Below are 13,991 nucleotides of genomic sequence, written 5' to 3' on the forward strand. Positions count from 1 at the left end.
CTTTTGCCCATCCTGATCTCATTTTGATGCATTTCCCAGGATATTAAAAAATTCAAGGCCATTATAAACAAAGGGGTGTTTGGAAATATAAAGCTCCTGAGTGATATCTTGAGATTTGGTAAAAATAAAATAAAATTATATGTACAGATAGATGATCCTCAACTTAGGATGCTTCAGTTTAGCATTTTTCAACTTTAAGATGGTATGAAAGCCATATGCATTCAGTAGAAACCTTTCTTTCAGTTTTGAATTGGATCTTTTCCTGGACTAGTGATATGTGGTGGGACACTTTCTTGTGATGCTGGGTAGCAGCAGTGAGCCACAGTTCCCAGTCAGCCACCCAGTCATGAGGGTAAACAACCCTCAATCTATGGTGTACTGTCTTTCTAGCCCTCTTTGAATATTGTGTTTTCACATCCCATAATGTCTATAAAATGCACATTTGTGTCTCCTACTTCTGGTGAGAAGAAGAGGAAGGCAATTCCTTTTTAGATGAAACTCAAGATAATTGGTCAGCATGAAGGCAGCAAGGCACTGGGGGCCATTGCATGTGAGTTAGGACTTGACTGTCTTAAAGGATTAGAAATGAATTAGTGATGTCATGAAATTGTCAACATTGGTTGATTCCACTGTCAGCACAAAGGAAAGATCTGTGCTGATTGATGATATGGAAAAATTATTTGTCATGTGAATGGAGAGAAAGACAGAGACATGTACACTGCTTAGCTCACTGACAATCCAGGCTAAAGTCAGAGGTTTTTTTCATATGCTAAAAAAATGATGCTATGTGTATGCAAATGTTTATAGAAAATCATGGGTGATTCCAATATTTCAAAAAGTGTAGTTGTTATAATGTGGGGATCAGCAGTAAGAGTTGATACTCAAAGTGCTAATCTCTCTCTCTCTCTCTCTCTCTCTCTCTATATATATATATATATATATATATATATATATATATATATTCTTTTTGAGATAGGTCTTGCTGTGTTCTCCAGGCTGGTCTCAAATTCCTGGACTCTAGGGATCCTCCTGCCTCACCTCCTCAGTAGCTGGGACCATAGGTGTGCACTACTGTACCCAGCTAGTGCTGAAGTTTTTAAGGAAGAGCTGAGTAGGATGCATAGGATGCCTGTGGATGAGAAATATTTGCCAGAACAAATATTTAAGGTTAATGAAACAAACTTGTTTTGGAAATGTGTGCAAGAACATGCATACATTCATCAAGAGTCTAAGAGAATGCCATGTTTCAAGAAAAAGACTGTGTAACACTGCTTTGGGGTGAAACTGTTGTCAGTTTCAAATTATAGCCTTTCCTAGTCAACCATGTGAAGAACCCTAGAGCATTCAAGAATGTGAGCAAGCATATGCTTTCCACTTAATATTGTCATAAGAAGAAAGCCTGGGTGACATTAGCATTATTTGAAGACTATTTTTTGAACTATTTGACTCTGAAAGTAAAAGAATATCGTGGGCAAAACAACATCTCAGTCAAGAGTCTTCTGAGCCTAGACAATTCTGTGGAGCATCCACAGTGTACAGTAACATGTACCCTGATGTAAAGGTTGTGCATTTGCTGCAGAACATAGCTGCACCCATTCAACTAATGGATGAAGACACAATAAATGCACTTAAAGTCAGTTACTTACATTATATATTGCAACAGGCTGTTGAAACAACTGAGTCTGGCAGAATGTTCTGAGAGTTTTGGAAAAAATTTTAACACTCTAAGTGCTACCTAGAATATTGCTGCAGCATGGGAAGAAGTCACATAGAAACGCATGAATGGTATTTGGAAAAAAGTTTTGAAGACAAGTGTGAACTATTTAAAGACTTTAATGCATATACTGCTGTTGATTAAATTATAAATAACAAGCTATTAATGCTTGGGAAACAGCTGGAGTTGGACATTGATGAAGAGGGGTATTCACAAGTTCATTGATTTAGAGGTTGAGGAGGTTTTTAGTGAGGAGCTGATAGAATTGGAGGAATAAAGGAGTAAAGCAATGAGGCAGAGGAAGAAGCAGTTATACATACCCAAGGTGCCAAGAAAGTTCACAGCAAAGAAACTGGTGGAAGCTTTTGCTATTATCAGCAGTGACCTGTGAATCTAGAAGAAATGAAAGTCAGTTATGAGAGATTCACAAGAACTGACAGGCAGATGCAGGATACTCTTGCTAGATAAATAGATAAGAAAAGAAGAAACAGATGTACAATCAAAACTTATTATCTTCTTGAAAAACACTGTGGCTGTATCCATCAACAAGTGTTGATTCCCCCAGTGCCTTCTACCAGTGATTCTCAAGCCTCGTCAGAAGAGAGAAATTGTATATGTGTGGTTTTGTTTTGTTTTGTTTTGTTGGAGGCGAGTACTGGGGACTAAACTCAGGGGCACTCGACTACTGAGCCACATCCCCAGCCCTATTTTGTATTGTATTTAGAGACAGGGTCTCACTGAGTTGCTTAGTGCCTCACCATTGCTGAGTCTGTCTTTGAATTCTTGATCCTCCTGTCTCAGCCTCCCGAGCCACTCAGGTTACAGGCATGCACCACTGTGCCTGGCTAGAAGAGAGAAATCGATGATTCTATCACTATAGCATCCTCATCATACAGCAGTTAATTTTAGTTCAATGCTTCAAACATTCCTCAGGTCCAGTGTGTTTTCAACTGTGTACATTAATGGTGAGCACCCATTCAATCATTGTGGTTTCTACTTTCTGCCCAGTGTTCAATAAACTACACAAGAGATTCAATGCCTTATTATAAAATGGGGTACATGTTAGATAGTTTTGTACAACAATAGGCCAGGTAAGTGTTCTTTAAGGTGAGCTGTAATGTTTAGTAAGTTAGCTGTATTCAATGCATTTTCCACTTCTGATACTTTCAACTGCTTTTTTAAAAAATATTTTATTGGTTGTCGATGGACCTTTATTTATTTATATGTGGTGTTGAGAATTGGAGCCATTATCTCACACATTCTAGGCAAGCTCTCTACCACTGAGCCACAACCCAAGCCCCCAACTACTTTTTAATTATGGGTTTATTAGAATGTAACTCCATATAAGTTAAGGAGCATCTCTAAACTGTGTGTGTGTATATATACATTTGTGTATTTGCAATGCCTGTTTTTATACAGATAACAAACAAAGGCTCAATGCTCACTTGTCTTGGTGTTTACTAGAATTAGAATTCAGAAATAAAATTCCTGCTATGGAGCACATATTGACATTTTTCCTTTAATTCAAAGTGAAGCTCGGTTTTTCACAGCACACACATGTCTGATTTGACTAATTGTTTATGTGAGAACTGGCTTTGCCAATGAGGTTTTATATAGCTGATATGTTTCATAAACTAAATGGGATAAATTTGCAACTCGAAGTATATTTTAAAATATATTTAAAATTTCATATGTAATATGCAATATTCTAGAAGTTGTATCTTTGTAACTATTACATTTATATAAAATTTAAATGTCAGCTTAAAAGTATAAGAATATATATATTTTAAAATCACAGAGTCAAATGGAATATTTTATGTGTATTATAAAGAAAGCTTTAATTTTAAGACCTTATAATAATTTAAAAATCAGAAAAATTATGTTTTGAATAATAGGGCTTGACTAATTTAAGGGACCTAGAGACCCCATCAACTTAGTAATGAGAAAATGAGGGTAGAGAGAAGTCAATAACTAGTCTGTCCATTAAGATAAGGACTAACTCCATCCATCTTGCTTGCTTTGTCAGAATACTGCTCATTATACTTATAAAAGGCTTATGAAACTGCTATTGTCAGTCCATGAACTTTTATTATGTAAGGGAGCATGAATATACTGTACAGTTCATGAAATACACATGCATAAATTTAACCCAATAACAATATAATATGTATTATAAACTGAGCATTTAATTAATAGCTGTTTCCTTACCTTCCTACCATTTATAAGGACTTCTAGACATTTTTGTAATACAAATCTTTTAAAATGTCACCTAGGGAACTGTGAATTGATTTCCATTTTTCTTTCAATAATTTTCCCTTCAGCAAATACTTTTAAAGCTGTTGAAAATATTGTTAATTTACAATTAGCCATCACAGTACCTTGTGAAACAAAGAGCACCAACTTCTGGAAATAGGAGGCTTGGACCTAGTTCTAGATGTACCACTATACGTCTGTGTGACTTTGGTCCTCGTGTGTGTGTGTGTGTGTGTGTGTGTGTGTGTGTTGAATTGGTTTCACTCTGAGATTCAACTGTAACTGATGACAATTTCGTGGAGTTTTGCATAAAGAATGATTTTAATGCTACTTCTGGCTTTTGTGGGAAAGGGTGCTGATTGGTTGAAATGATCTCTTAAAGGTGTAGATGGAGGATGTTGCATATTTGTCAACTCATATGATACAAATAATTATGTTGACAGTATTTGGTCTTCTGATGCATGCTCACCTATGTGTGTGTGTGTGTGTGTGTGTGTGTGTGCATGTGTGCCAGGAGCCATCTGTGAACTATGCATGAATTGAAGCAATGTTGAAGCCATTAGGCAGGAAAACCTGGTATCAGGAACTCCCAGTAGCAACCCTGCTGGTTTGAGAATGCCTGGTTCATGTGGCATCCTGCCTAGCTCCATCTCAAGCTAAGCACAGTATCAGAGATGGGGTGGCCCGCTAGAACCAGACAGCCTCTTGGAGATGGGTGTGGCTTGCCAAAAATGCCAATCAACCTGCTTACTGCAAGACCCCTGCTACACTGAGATGCAAGCACTGAATCAAGACTCCTCCTGCTGAAACCTTACCCCTGCCTTTGATGTACTCCCCCTTAGGTAAAGAATTAGGGCCCTTTTTCAGTTGTTCAATTCCAGCTCCTATTAGGACTGGAAGACCTATCAGACGCTTTCCTTTTTATATCTAATTTCTGACTCTGCCTCTATTTCTTAGTAATTATTTCAGACTTTTTGTTTCCCAGGTGGCTCACACCTCCTGAGCAGGAACCTACCCTGGCAGGGTGCTGGTCACCTCGATATGTGAGTGTTCCTCCTAAACAGGGATTCCTGAAAGGAAATAAGAAGACAAGAGCAATCATATTCCTTTAATTAGTGTGGGGCGACTGTCATTTATGAGTTTTTAAAAATAACTGCCAAGATCACCTCATTTTCCCTCTAGATGAACAGCTCACAAGATACCTAATGATGAGAATTAGAAATGAATTTATAAAAATTTGAGGGACAGATGAGGTGGTCTTCTGGGGTCAGGTATGTTGTAGGTAGAGCATTTCAGAAAAATTTTGATTTAGTCACTTTCTCATGGCTTGTACCGTTCCTTTGCAGATCTATGGATAGATTTGCTTGGTTGAAATAGATTTCTCTCTTTCTTTTTCTTTGATGCTGGGGATTGAACCTAGGTTAGAACACATGCTAAGCAAGAACTTTACCACTGAGCTATACCCCTGGTCCCTCTGAGCTTACTCTTGATGACAGATTCTTTGCTATTAAATTCACATGTATCTGGTGCATAATAACATTATACCTAATTAAAAATGGATGATAGATCTTTCACAAGTCCTTTACCTAAGATAGGCACTTCCTGGTATCAAGGTAACTGGGAAGTAAATTTATTACTGATCAGAAGAAAATCACAGAATTATAGTCCTGGAGATGAAGTGTGTTTAAATAGCCTTAAAAAAGACTCAAAAGGCATACTGGGCACTGTGCGTAAGGGGTAGTGTGTGTCATCAGCAGGCTGGCTTTCCATCTTGTCTTGGAATGTATAAACTATGTTTATATGATTTATGATCAAGTCACATTCCTATGAGTCACAGTTTTGGTATTTGTGGGACCTGAAGAGGACAATACTCTGGACTTGAAAGGTTGGCAATGCCCACCCTTTTTATTATCTATCTGAAGACAGTGCTGTGGCTGATGGGTGGGTGCTGGGAAGCACAGAATGAAAAGAAATTCAACATGAAGAAAAGATAAGAAAGGAAATCTTCAAGTACAAACATTCCAAAATTATGAGTTTTTAAAAATAACTGCCAAGATCACCTCATTTTCCCTCTAGATGAACAGCTCACAAGATACCTAATGATGAGAATTAGAAATGAATTTATAAAAATCTGAGGGACAGATGAGGTGGTCATCTGGGGTCAGGTGTGTTATAGGTAGAGCATTTCAGAAAAATTTTGATTGAGTCACTTTTTGATTTAGCACCACTCAAAGGAGGCAATTGATTTTTATACTAGTTTGTTTCTGTCCTTCTTCCTTCTGAAACTGGATGTGGAATGTTATGGTGAATGGGAAGCTGAGGGGGATTGTGCCATGTGCTTGGATTATGATCTGTGTACATGCATCAAAGGTGAGTCTGCATCTGGAGGCTGATGTCACATGGCACATTCTGCTTTGTAGACCCTTAGAAACCTATGTTTAAGTGGGGAGTCAGAGCATAGAATAAGCTTGAGCTGTGATCCAGAAATTTCCATAGGGCAGAGATTGCTGACTCCTCTTTACTAATTGTTCTTCCTTTCCCTTTTAGCAATAGAATTCCTCTCCAGTCAGTTTCAGTGGAGAAGGTGGTCACTCCAGCTAGAGAACATATTTGTCAAGTTGTGGTCACGTAAGTAAGTTTAAACCAATGAGTGGTGGGAAGAAATATGTGTAATTTCTAGGTCTTATCCTTAAAGAGTACTGTTTATCTTGGATTGTTTTTCATCCCTTCCTGATAGCTGGGAAATATTGAGAACAGGTGCAACCTTAAAGATCACGGGTTGCCAATGTTAGAGCCACATTGCCAGCTCTGGACTGCCTAGTGGGAAAGTAATAAACTTTTTTTCTTATTATTTGGGGTCTTATTATTATGGCAACTAACTAATGCAGAAAATAGCACCTAGGACTGAGGTCCTACATAACAATAACAAAAACTATGCTTAGCAGGCTGTTAGTGGGTTGCTAGGCAACAGGTGTTATAGACTGTCATAATGCCACCTGCTGGCTGTTGAAAAAAACTTGATCCTATTTTGGCTACAACACCAGGAAGATAGAACACATGGTTACTGATTCTGATAGTGTAGGGTAACTACATGGAAAAATTCAGAAGTTCCATTATAGACTTGCTGCTCTTTTCAAGAGAGGTAAAGACAAGACAAATGCACTTGGAGTTTGGCAGAAGCAAACCTACAAAAGCCTATCCCATTTTTGAGGAAATGGTTGTGCCAAAGAAATTATACATATGGCTTACATAAGCTTATGATTGTTCTGAGCCACCCCCTTCATCCTGCACCTGGGTCAGCAGAAAACTGGCATATTTGTCAATATCTATGTCATGTGGCTGTGAGGTCATTACAATGGTGGGTGAGAGCAAAGCATCCAGACAGCAATGCCAGGGGACACAGAGGGTTACTGACAAAGGCGGTTCTTCTTAGTAAGTAGAACTATATTTCAACCAAGAAAAATGCTTTACTTGTAAGACAGGGAGTCTTCACAAATTCCACCTGGACAGATTCATGATTGCTGTAGATCAGCCATTGCTGTGCACACAACATTCCCTCATTCACAAGTGGCATGTGTTATTGCAGTTGCCCCTCCCTTCTCTACCATTGCAAGTGGGGCAGGGGAGAGACTTGTGTGTTAGTTTATAGGCTGCTTCAATGTGAGGAACTTCATTTGAACCTGATGGAAAGGACTTTAGCACCACTCAAACACCCAAGGTTTTAAGCTGGAAACATTCACAGGACTTGGGGATAGCGTAAGTGTGTCCTTTATGTACAAGAAACAACACGCATGAAAATTTGAATGACCAGATGGTTGGGTTGTGACATTATATCCTACCTTTCACCCCTGCTCCTATTACCAAGAAAATTCTCATAGCCAGCTAGGCATGGCATTTCTTCACCTCTCTCGCCAATTACTGACCAATAGGATGTGAGCAGAGGAATGTGTTTGGGTTTGGGGCATCTCCTTCAATATTCTTTTGCTTGTGCTAGTTATTCTTGTTTTCCTGTCACTAGTTGTGGAATGGTGAGACTTTGGAATGATCTTGAGAATCATGTGTAGGGAACAGCAGAGTTGACTCCACCAGGTCTGGATTATTTACATCTGGACTGCTCTGGGAGAGAATAAGCAACCTCTATTTCATTTGAGCACTACTCTGGCATTGTTTCCTTTGAGGTACTTTGTTACCCAAAATCAATTTCTTTCTTCTGGCATTACTAAAGTAACTGTGGATGCACTCCTGATAATAGTAACACAATGGCTTGCTAGGATGTATCTACTACATTCTAAGATCTTATCACAACCATACCACAGTGGAGATTGACTCCCTGCTGGTGGGGTTATTTGTGTCTTGAACAGTACTGGTTAGAAGTGATGTGGTTTTTCTGAATCTGATTATTACTTGCTTATTTTCCCTCTTTTCTGGTGATTTTAATTAAATAATGCTTATTTAACTTATTATATTTTTATAAAGCTGGAGGACAGTCTGTACAATTTCAGTATGTATTTATATAATTAGATGAACCCCTGGCATTCTTCAAGAAACCTGATATAATAGGCTGAATTAAAGAATTAGTACAAGATGACCCTTAATGAACAGAAATATGGTGTGAGATGCACCAAATAATGAAAGCTCTGTGTATCTATAAGAATAATGACACCATAATGATATCTAATGTATAATCAGTGTTTTAGTCAGCTTTTTTTGCTGCTGTGACTAAAAGATCTGATCAGACAATTTTAGAGGAGAAAAGTTATTTGGGGGCCAATAGTTTCAGAGGTCTCAATCCATAGGCAGCAGGCTTCATTCCTCAAGACTCAAGATAAGGTAGAACATTATGGTGGAAGAGTATGGCCAGGGAAGCAGCTCACATGATAATCAGAAAGCAGAAAGAGACTCCACTTGCCAGATACCAAATATATACACGCTAAAGGCACGCCCCCAGGGACCCACTTCCTCCAGCCACACTCTACCTGCCTTCAGTCACCACCCAATTAATCTTATCAGGGGATTAATTCACTGATTGGGTTATGTCTCTTATAACCCAATCATTTCTCCTCTAAACTTTCCTGCATTGTCTCACACATGAGCTTTTGAGAAAATACTTCACATCCAAACCATAACACTCAGTTAATTTAATTCTTTAAATTAATTTCAATTTCATACTACTGCAGCTGAAGCAGAATCACTTCCTTGGACACCATAAGATGACCCATCACTACATTCATATTATGAAAGGGACAGGGAGAGAAGCATGGGAAAGAAGCTGGGAGGAGGAGAGACTTTCATTGTGTTGGGGAATTGAGTTGGGGAAGGGACTGTCCAGCAGCTGAGGGCCTCTCTCTTCCTCTCATGCTCTCACTGGGATTTGTAGTCCAGGGCTCTTACTCCTTGGAGGCCATGTGTACTATAGCGTCCACCAACCTGTTGCTACAGCCAAATTAATTTTCATACTAGGAAATATTTTTGCCAGAGTGGTCATTGAGGGTGAGGCCAGGCTCAGCATTGAAGGTGGAAGACTGGGTATCTCTGTTAACATTGCAGGAGGAAGCCTGGTCCTCCATTTAGTCCAGTATGTCCATTAGGGGCCCTAAAGCCTGCTTTACCACCTTCTTGATGTTATGGTATTTGGCAGCTTTCTTCAGGTGACAAGTCATATCCATTACCTACACTTTGGATGTGGACACCGGAAGGCCATGCCAGTGAGCTTCCCATTGAGCTCAGGGATGACTTGGCCCAAAGGCTTGGAAACATGTGTGGACCCAGGGATGATGTTCTGTGCAGTTCTACTTCCATCATATCTCAGTTTCTCAGAGAGGCCATCTGTGGTCCTCTAAGTACCAGTGATAGCTCCCTCCATGATGCCACAGTTATGGATGACCTTAGCCAGGAGGGCTGAACAATTGGTGACACAGGAGGCATTGATGATAATCTGGAGGGAGTTGTACTTTTCCTGGTGCATGCCCACCACCAACATGGGGACATCAGCAGAAGGGGCAGAGATGATGACCTTTTAGGCTTCATCCTTCAAATGAACCCTATGGTGGGAGGGTGTACATATTTTTATACCCACTAACACTGATATCCTCAAGGTAGGCAGTATTCCATCACAAGTGGATTAATGATATTTATTAAAAAACAGGACCCCAAATGATATTATAAAGTTGGCACTGCAAGAAGTTTGGAACAAGCCAATAATGATATGTTCTCATGGGGGAGACACAATGAAAGTGGAATTTGAGAAGGATTAAAATAAAGATATTTTCCTTGGTGTCAGAACATTTTTCCAGCTTGAATAACTGATCTTCAAGAGCTTGTATTTATAATCATCATCCATAAGTTAGGGAGCTATGCCCATTGGTTATGAACCCATAGTATTCAAAATATTACTGTTAGCTGCTTTTTATATAGAGAGATCATGATCATGTCTGGGTAGTTATAAAGGGAGATCAGTGAATTATTGCTGGTAGTAATTGCACTAGTTGTAGTGTCCTTTTCCAGCCATTCTTCTGTCTCTGACACCATACAAATATGAGCAGCATGTGTTTGCATGATGCCCAAAGGGCAATCAAATGAGGCTGACTGATTTTAATATTCAGATTGAACTCTTAGTGTTAGGTTTGTAACTACCAGGCACTAACTTGTGAGTTAGCAATGTCAGACACTGAGTAATCATTATGTATTTGAATCTGTGCATATTGTTTTTATGTATAAAATCTATTAAATCCAGGAACTCAAACATAATAGTTTGAGTTTATAGTTCTGTTTTCATTTATAGTTTTCATTTATAGTTCTGCCTGGCATCTTTCAAGGTATATAAAGACACAAAGAGTACAACTTCACATTAAAGGGTTTCCTGTGGTAAGCAGCATATATATATATATATATATATATATATATATATATATTATTTATGTTAATAATCTGAAATTTACAAAGGCCATTTTAATAGTGGGTGGAAGAAACTTTTCATTTTCTTTTTTTCCAGGTTATTGACATTGGTCCTGAAAAAACAGGGAATTAAAAAAATTCTCTTCCCTTACTTCAGTTTCTCTCTCTACTTCTTTGTAAGTTTGGTGAACCACATGACCCAAATATAATACTTTCTGGTATTTTTACAAATGGATATTTCAAGTAGCAGAGTCAGAATTTCTGTAATATAGAATGTGTTTCAGCTCAGCTGCAAAGTTTTTTAAAAATTAACATGACGTTTCTATTTTTGTTTATTTGTAGCAGATAATGGTTTTAAGAAAATCTATAGGCTTTTATTTCTACAGGTTGACACTGTGAAACTAAACTGTTCAAGCTTTTTGCTAGAATGTCTCAGAATGAGTTGGAAAGAATGCCAGTTGTTGAACTTCATGTTTTCTCTCCCTTGTCAAGTCTGGTGTTAGGAGCTGCCTTAGTTAGGATTGTGGATTTATTTTCTATCCCTGTAACTATGGACACTGATGATGGGGAAAGGGGAGTTTTGGTTAGGGAGAAATGAGGCACTCTTTGGTCAATGCTATACTTAGGATAATATTCATGGGATTACAGAATTTAAAAATGTAGAGGATATCAGAGATGATTACATCCCTCACTTTCTAGAAGGAAATGGATTCCCAGAGGTTAAGTTGAGCTGCTGGTGGTAACTCATCCCAGTGGCAAAAAAAGATTGCAGCAGTGTGTGGAAATCTGGTTGTATTACCTAAGTTCAGGCCACATTTTCTCCCCTGGGGTTTTTGGTTTGGGTCAGACTCATTTTTCCCTGCCTGTTTCCATCTCTTCACTTAAGCAGATGTGTCCTCAGTCTCTCCCAGTGAGAAGTCTTGCAAACAGAGGGTTTCCCTTAAGCTTGTGCCTATGTCCACTTCACAAAAGGCCTCATTATGATCTTCACCATCATTATAACATCTTTCTTGGAGATGCATTAAGAATGGAGAAGAGAGGAGTAAAGAAGGGAGAAAGGAGATTTTCTTCATGATTACTCTCTATCTCAAGAGGACACACCACTTCTTTTTCCTCTCTTTCTTCCTTCTGAGCAAAACCTGCCTATGTAGACACATGTGGACTTTATGGCTCAGGCTTCTGTACTCCTTGGAAACTGGTTCAGTACATGTCAACAGTCATTCTTGGATTGTCAAATACAAGGGATGCTTTTCTAGGTCTTTTCTGACTTGATCCTTCTGTACATCAACACATTTGGTAACTTGCCCCTTGAAATAGTTCTTCCTGCATCTTCTGTAACAAGACTGACTTCTCTCTCATTTTTCTATCCTTAAATATTTCTGTTCCTGCTTCATGGGCATCTCTATAAAGGCTGTGCCATATATTGGGAGTTAGGATGATGCAGTGCTTAAAATCTTATATTCTGGAGCCAGATAACCTGTGCTTAAACCCACTTGGGTCAGTTACTTAGTTTTTCAGTGCCTCAATTTTGTCATCTGAAAAATGGTGATATTACTAGTACTGTTACTTAGTGTTTTGCAAATTAATTTTTTATTGATTTTTTTTAAAAAAATAAATGTCAGCAGAATGCATTATAATTCTTATTACACATATACAGCACAATTTTGCATATCTCTGGTTGTATATAAAGTATGTTGACATTAATTCGTGTCTTCATACATGTACTTTGGATAATGATGTCCATCACATTCCACCATCCTTGCTAATCCCCTAACCCCTCCCTTCCCCTCCCACCCCTCTTTCCTATATAGAATTCATCTAATCCTCTCATGCTCCCCCTCCCTACCCCACTATGAGTCAGCCTCCTTATATCAGAGAAAACATTCGGCATTTGTGTGGGGGGGTTGCCTAACTTCAAAGTGAAGCAAATTAAATTATTTAATATTCCTAAAGTACTATGAGTAGTTCCTGGCAAATAATACATGTTATAAAAAGGAGAGAAAGAGAAAGAGAGAATGCAAGCGAGTGAGTATGTGAGTGCTCTGCTTAAGAACATTTGAATGTCTGTGATCCTCATGTGGAACTCTTGAACAAGCTTTCTAGACCCATGCTTAAGAGACAAATGAAACATGCTCACATATTCCTTTTTGAATAGATTTAACTATTTTGCAATAACTACCCCATCTAAACTTTTGTGGCCAGATACACTACAGAGCTGCTGGACTCTGTGTTCATCTGTGTTCATTGCCCCTGCACCAGCCTCCTGCTCATATTCACCTGTCCAATGTCAGGCCAGCTTCCTCTGCCCCTGTTCTCATATTTGTAGCTTCAAACTTGTGTGTTAAATATAATCTCAGTAAAAATTAACATGGTGTCTACAGCCTTTTCCCCATTCTTACAGAAATATAAAGAACAGAAAGGTGTTTATTATAATTATCACAGGAGAAAGCATTGGGAACCAAAGAGGAAAGATACTTTCCAGAGCTCTGGGTGCAGGATGGTGGTGTGAGTGGTGGCATGGAGGTTGTGCTTGCAGAAGCTTTGATCTCCAGCTATGTGGCAGGGAGAAGTGACATTCTCATGGGCTGTTTCTATAGGAGGAGGTAATTCTCAGACAAACAAGTGTTCCCCACAGAATTTAATGCAAGCACTGTTGGCACTGCTGTGGTATATGAGGGCAGTGCCAGGGACAGGGTGGGTAGAAAGGAAGAATTTATCCTGGTTTGTCTAATCTCCATATAGCCCCACAGTGTTCAAGAAATTGGTGTAAAGAACTTGGGTCATTTTTGAGATGACCTTTAGCTATTATGCCGTAGTCCCTCATCAACTGCTGAGACTGAGACTGGTGCCTGGCTTCATTAGGGTACATAAGTCAATATCTTTGCAAAGCATGGAATAAAATTTCGTCATCAAACATACTCCTCTGTTTGAAATCATAGCTGAAAATTTCCTCTGTGCTTTACCACTTAGTTGCCAATACTTCCCTTGCCTCTGAACTGCCCTTCTAGCAATTATTGAAGATCTCTCTAGGCTCATGTTTGCAGTAAGATTCTTCTCACTGATGGTAACTCATTTGTTCGCCCAGAAAAATGTTTTTAAAATCCACTTACAATTTATGAGCTTCTTGTGG

At 38.8% G+C, this 13,991-nt stretch overlaps 1 pseudogene; it reads right to left on the reverse strand.

The window, feature by feature from the left end:
- Positions 1-9,423: 9,423 nt before the first annotated feature.
- LOC124083279 (glyceraldehyde-3-phosphate dehydrogenase-like) lies at positions 9,424-13,179 on the reverse strand (annotated as a pseudogene).
- Positions 13,180-13,991: the final 812 nt, after the last annotated feature.

This window comes from Marmota monax, unplaced genomic scaffold, assembly GCF_021218885.2.
Source record: "Marmota monax isolate L192 unplaced genomic scaffold, Marmota_monax_Labrador192_F-V1.1 WCK01_AAM20220418_F8-fsc00013, whole genome shotgun sequence".
NCBI classification, from domain to species: domain Eukaryota; kingdom Metazoa; phylum Chordata; class Mammalia; order Rodentia; family Sciuridae; genus Marmota; species Marmota monax.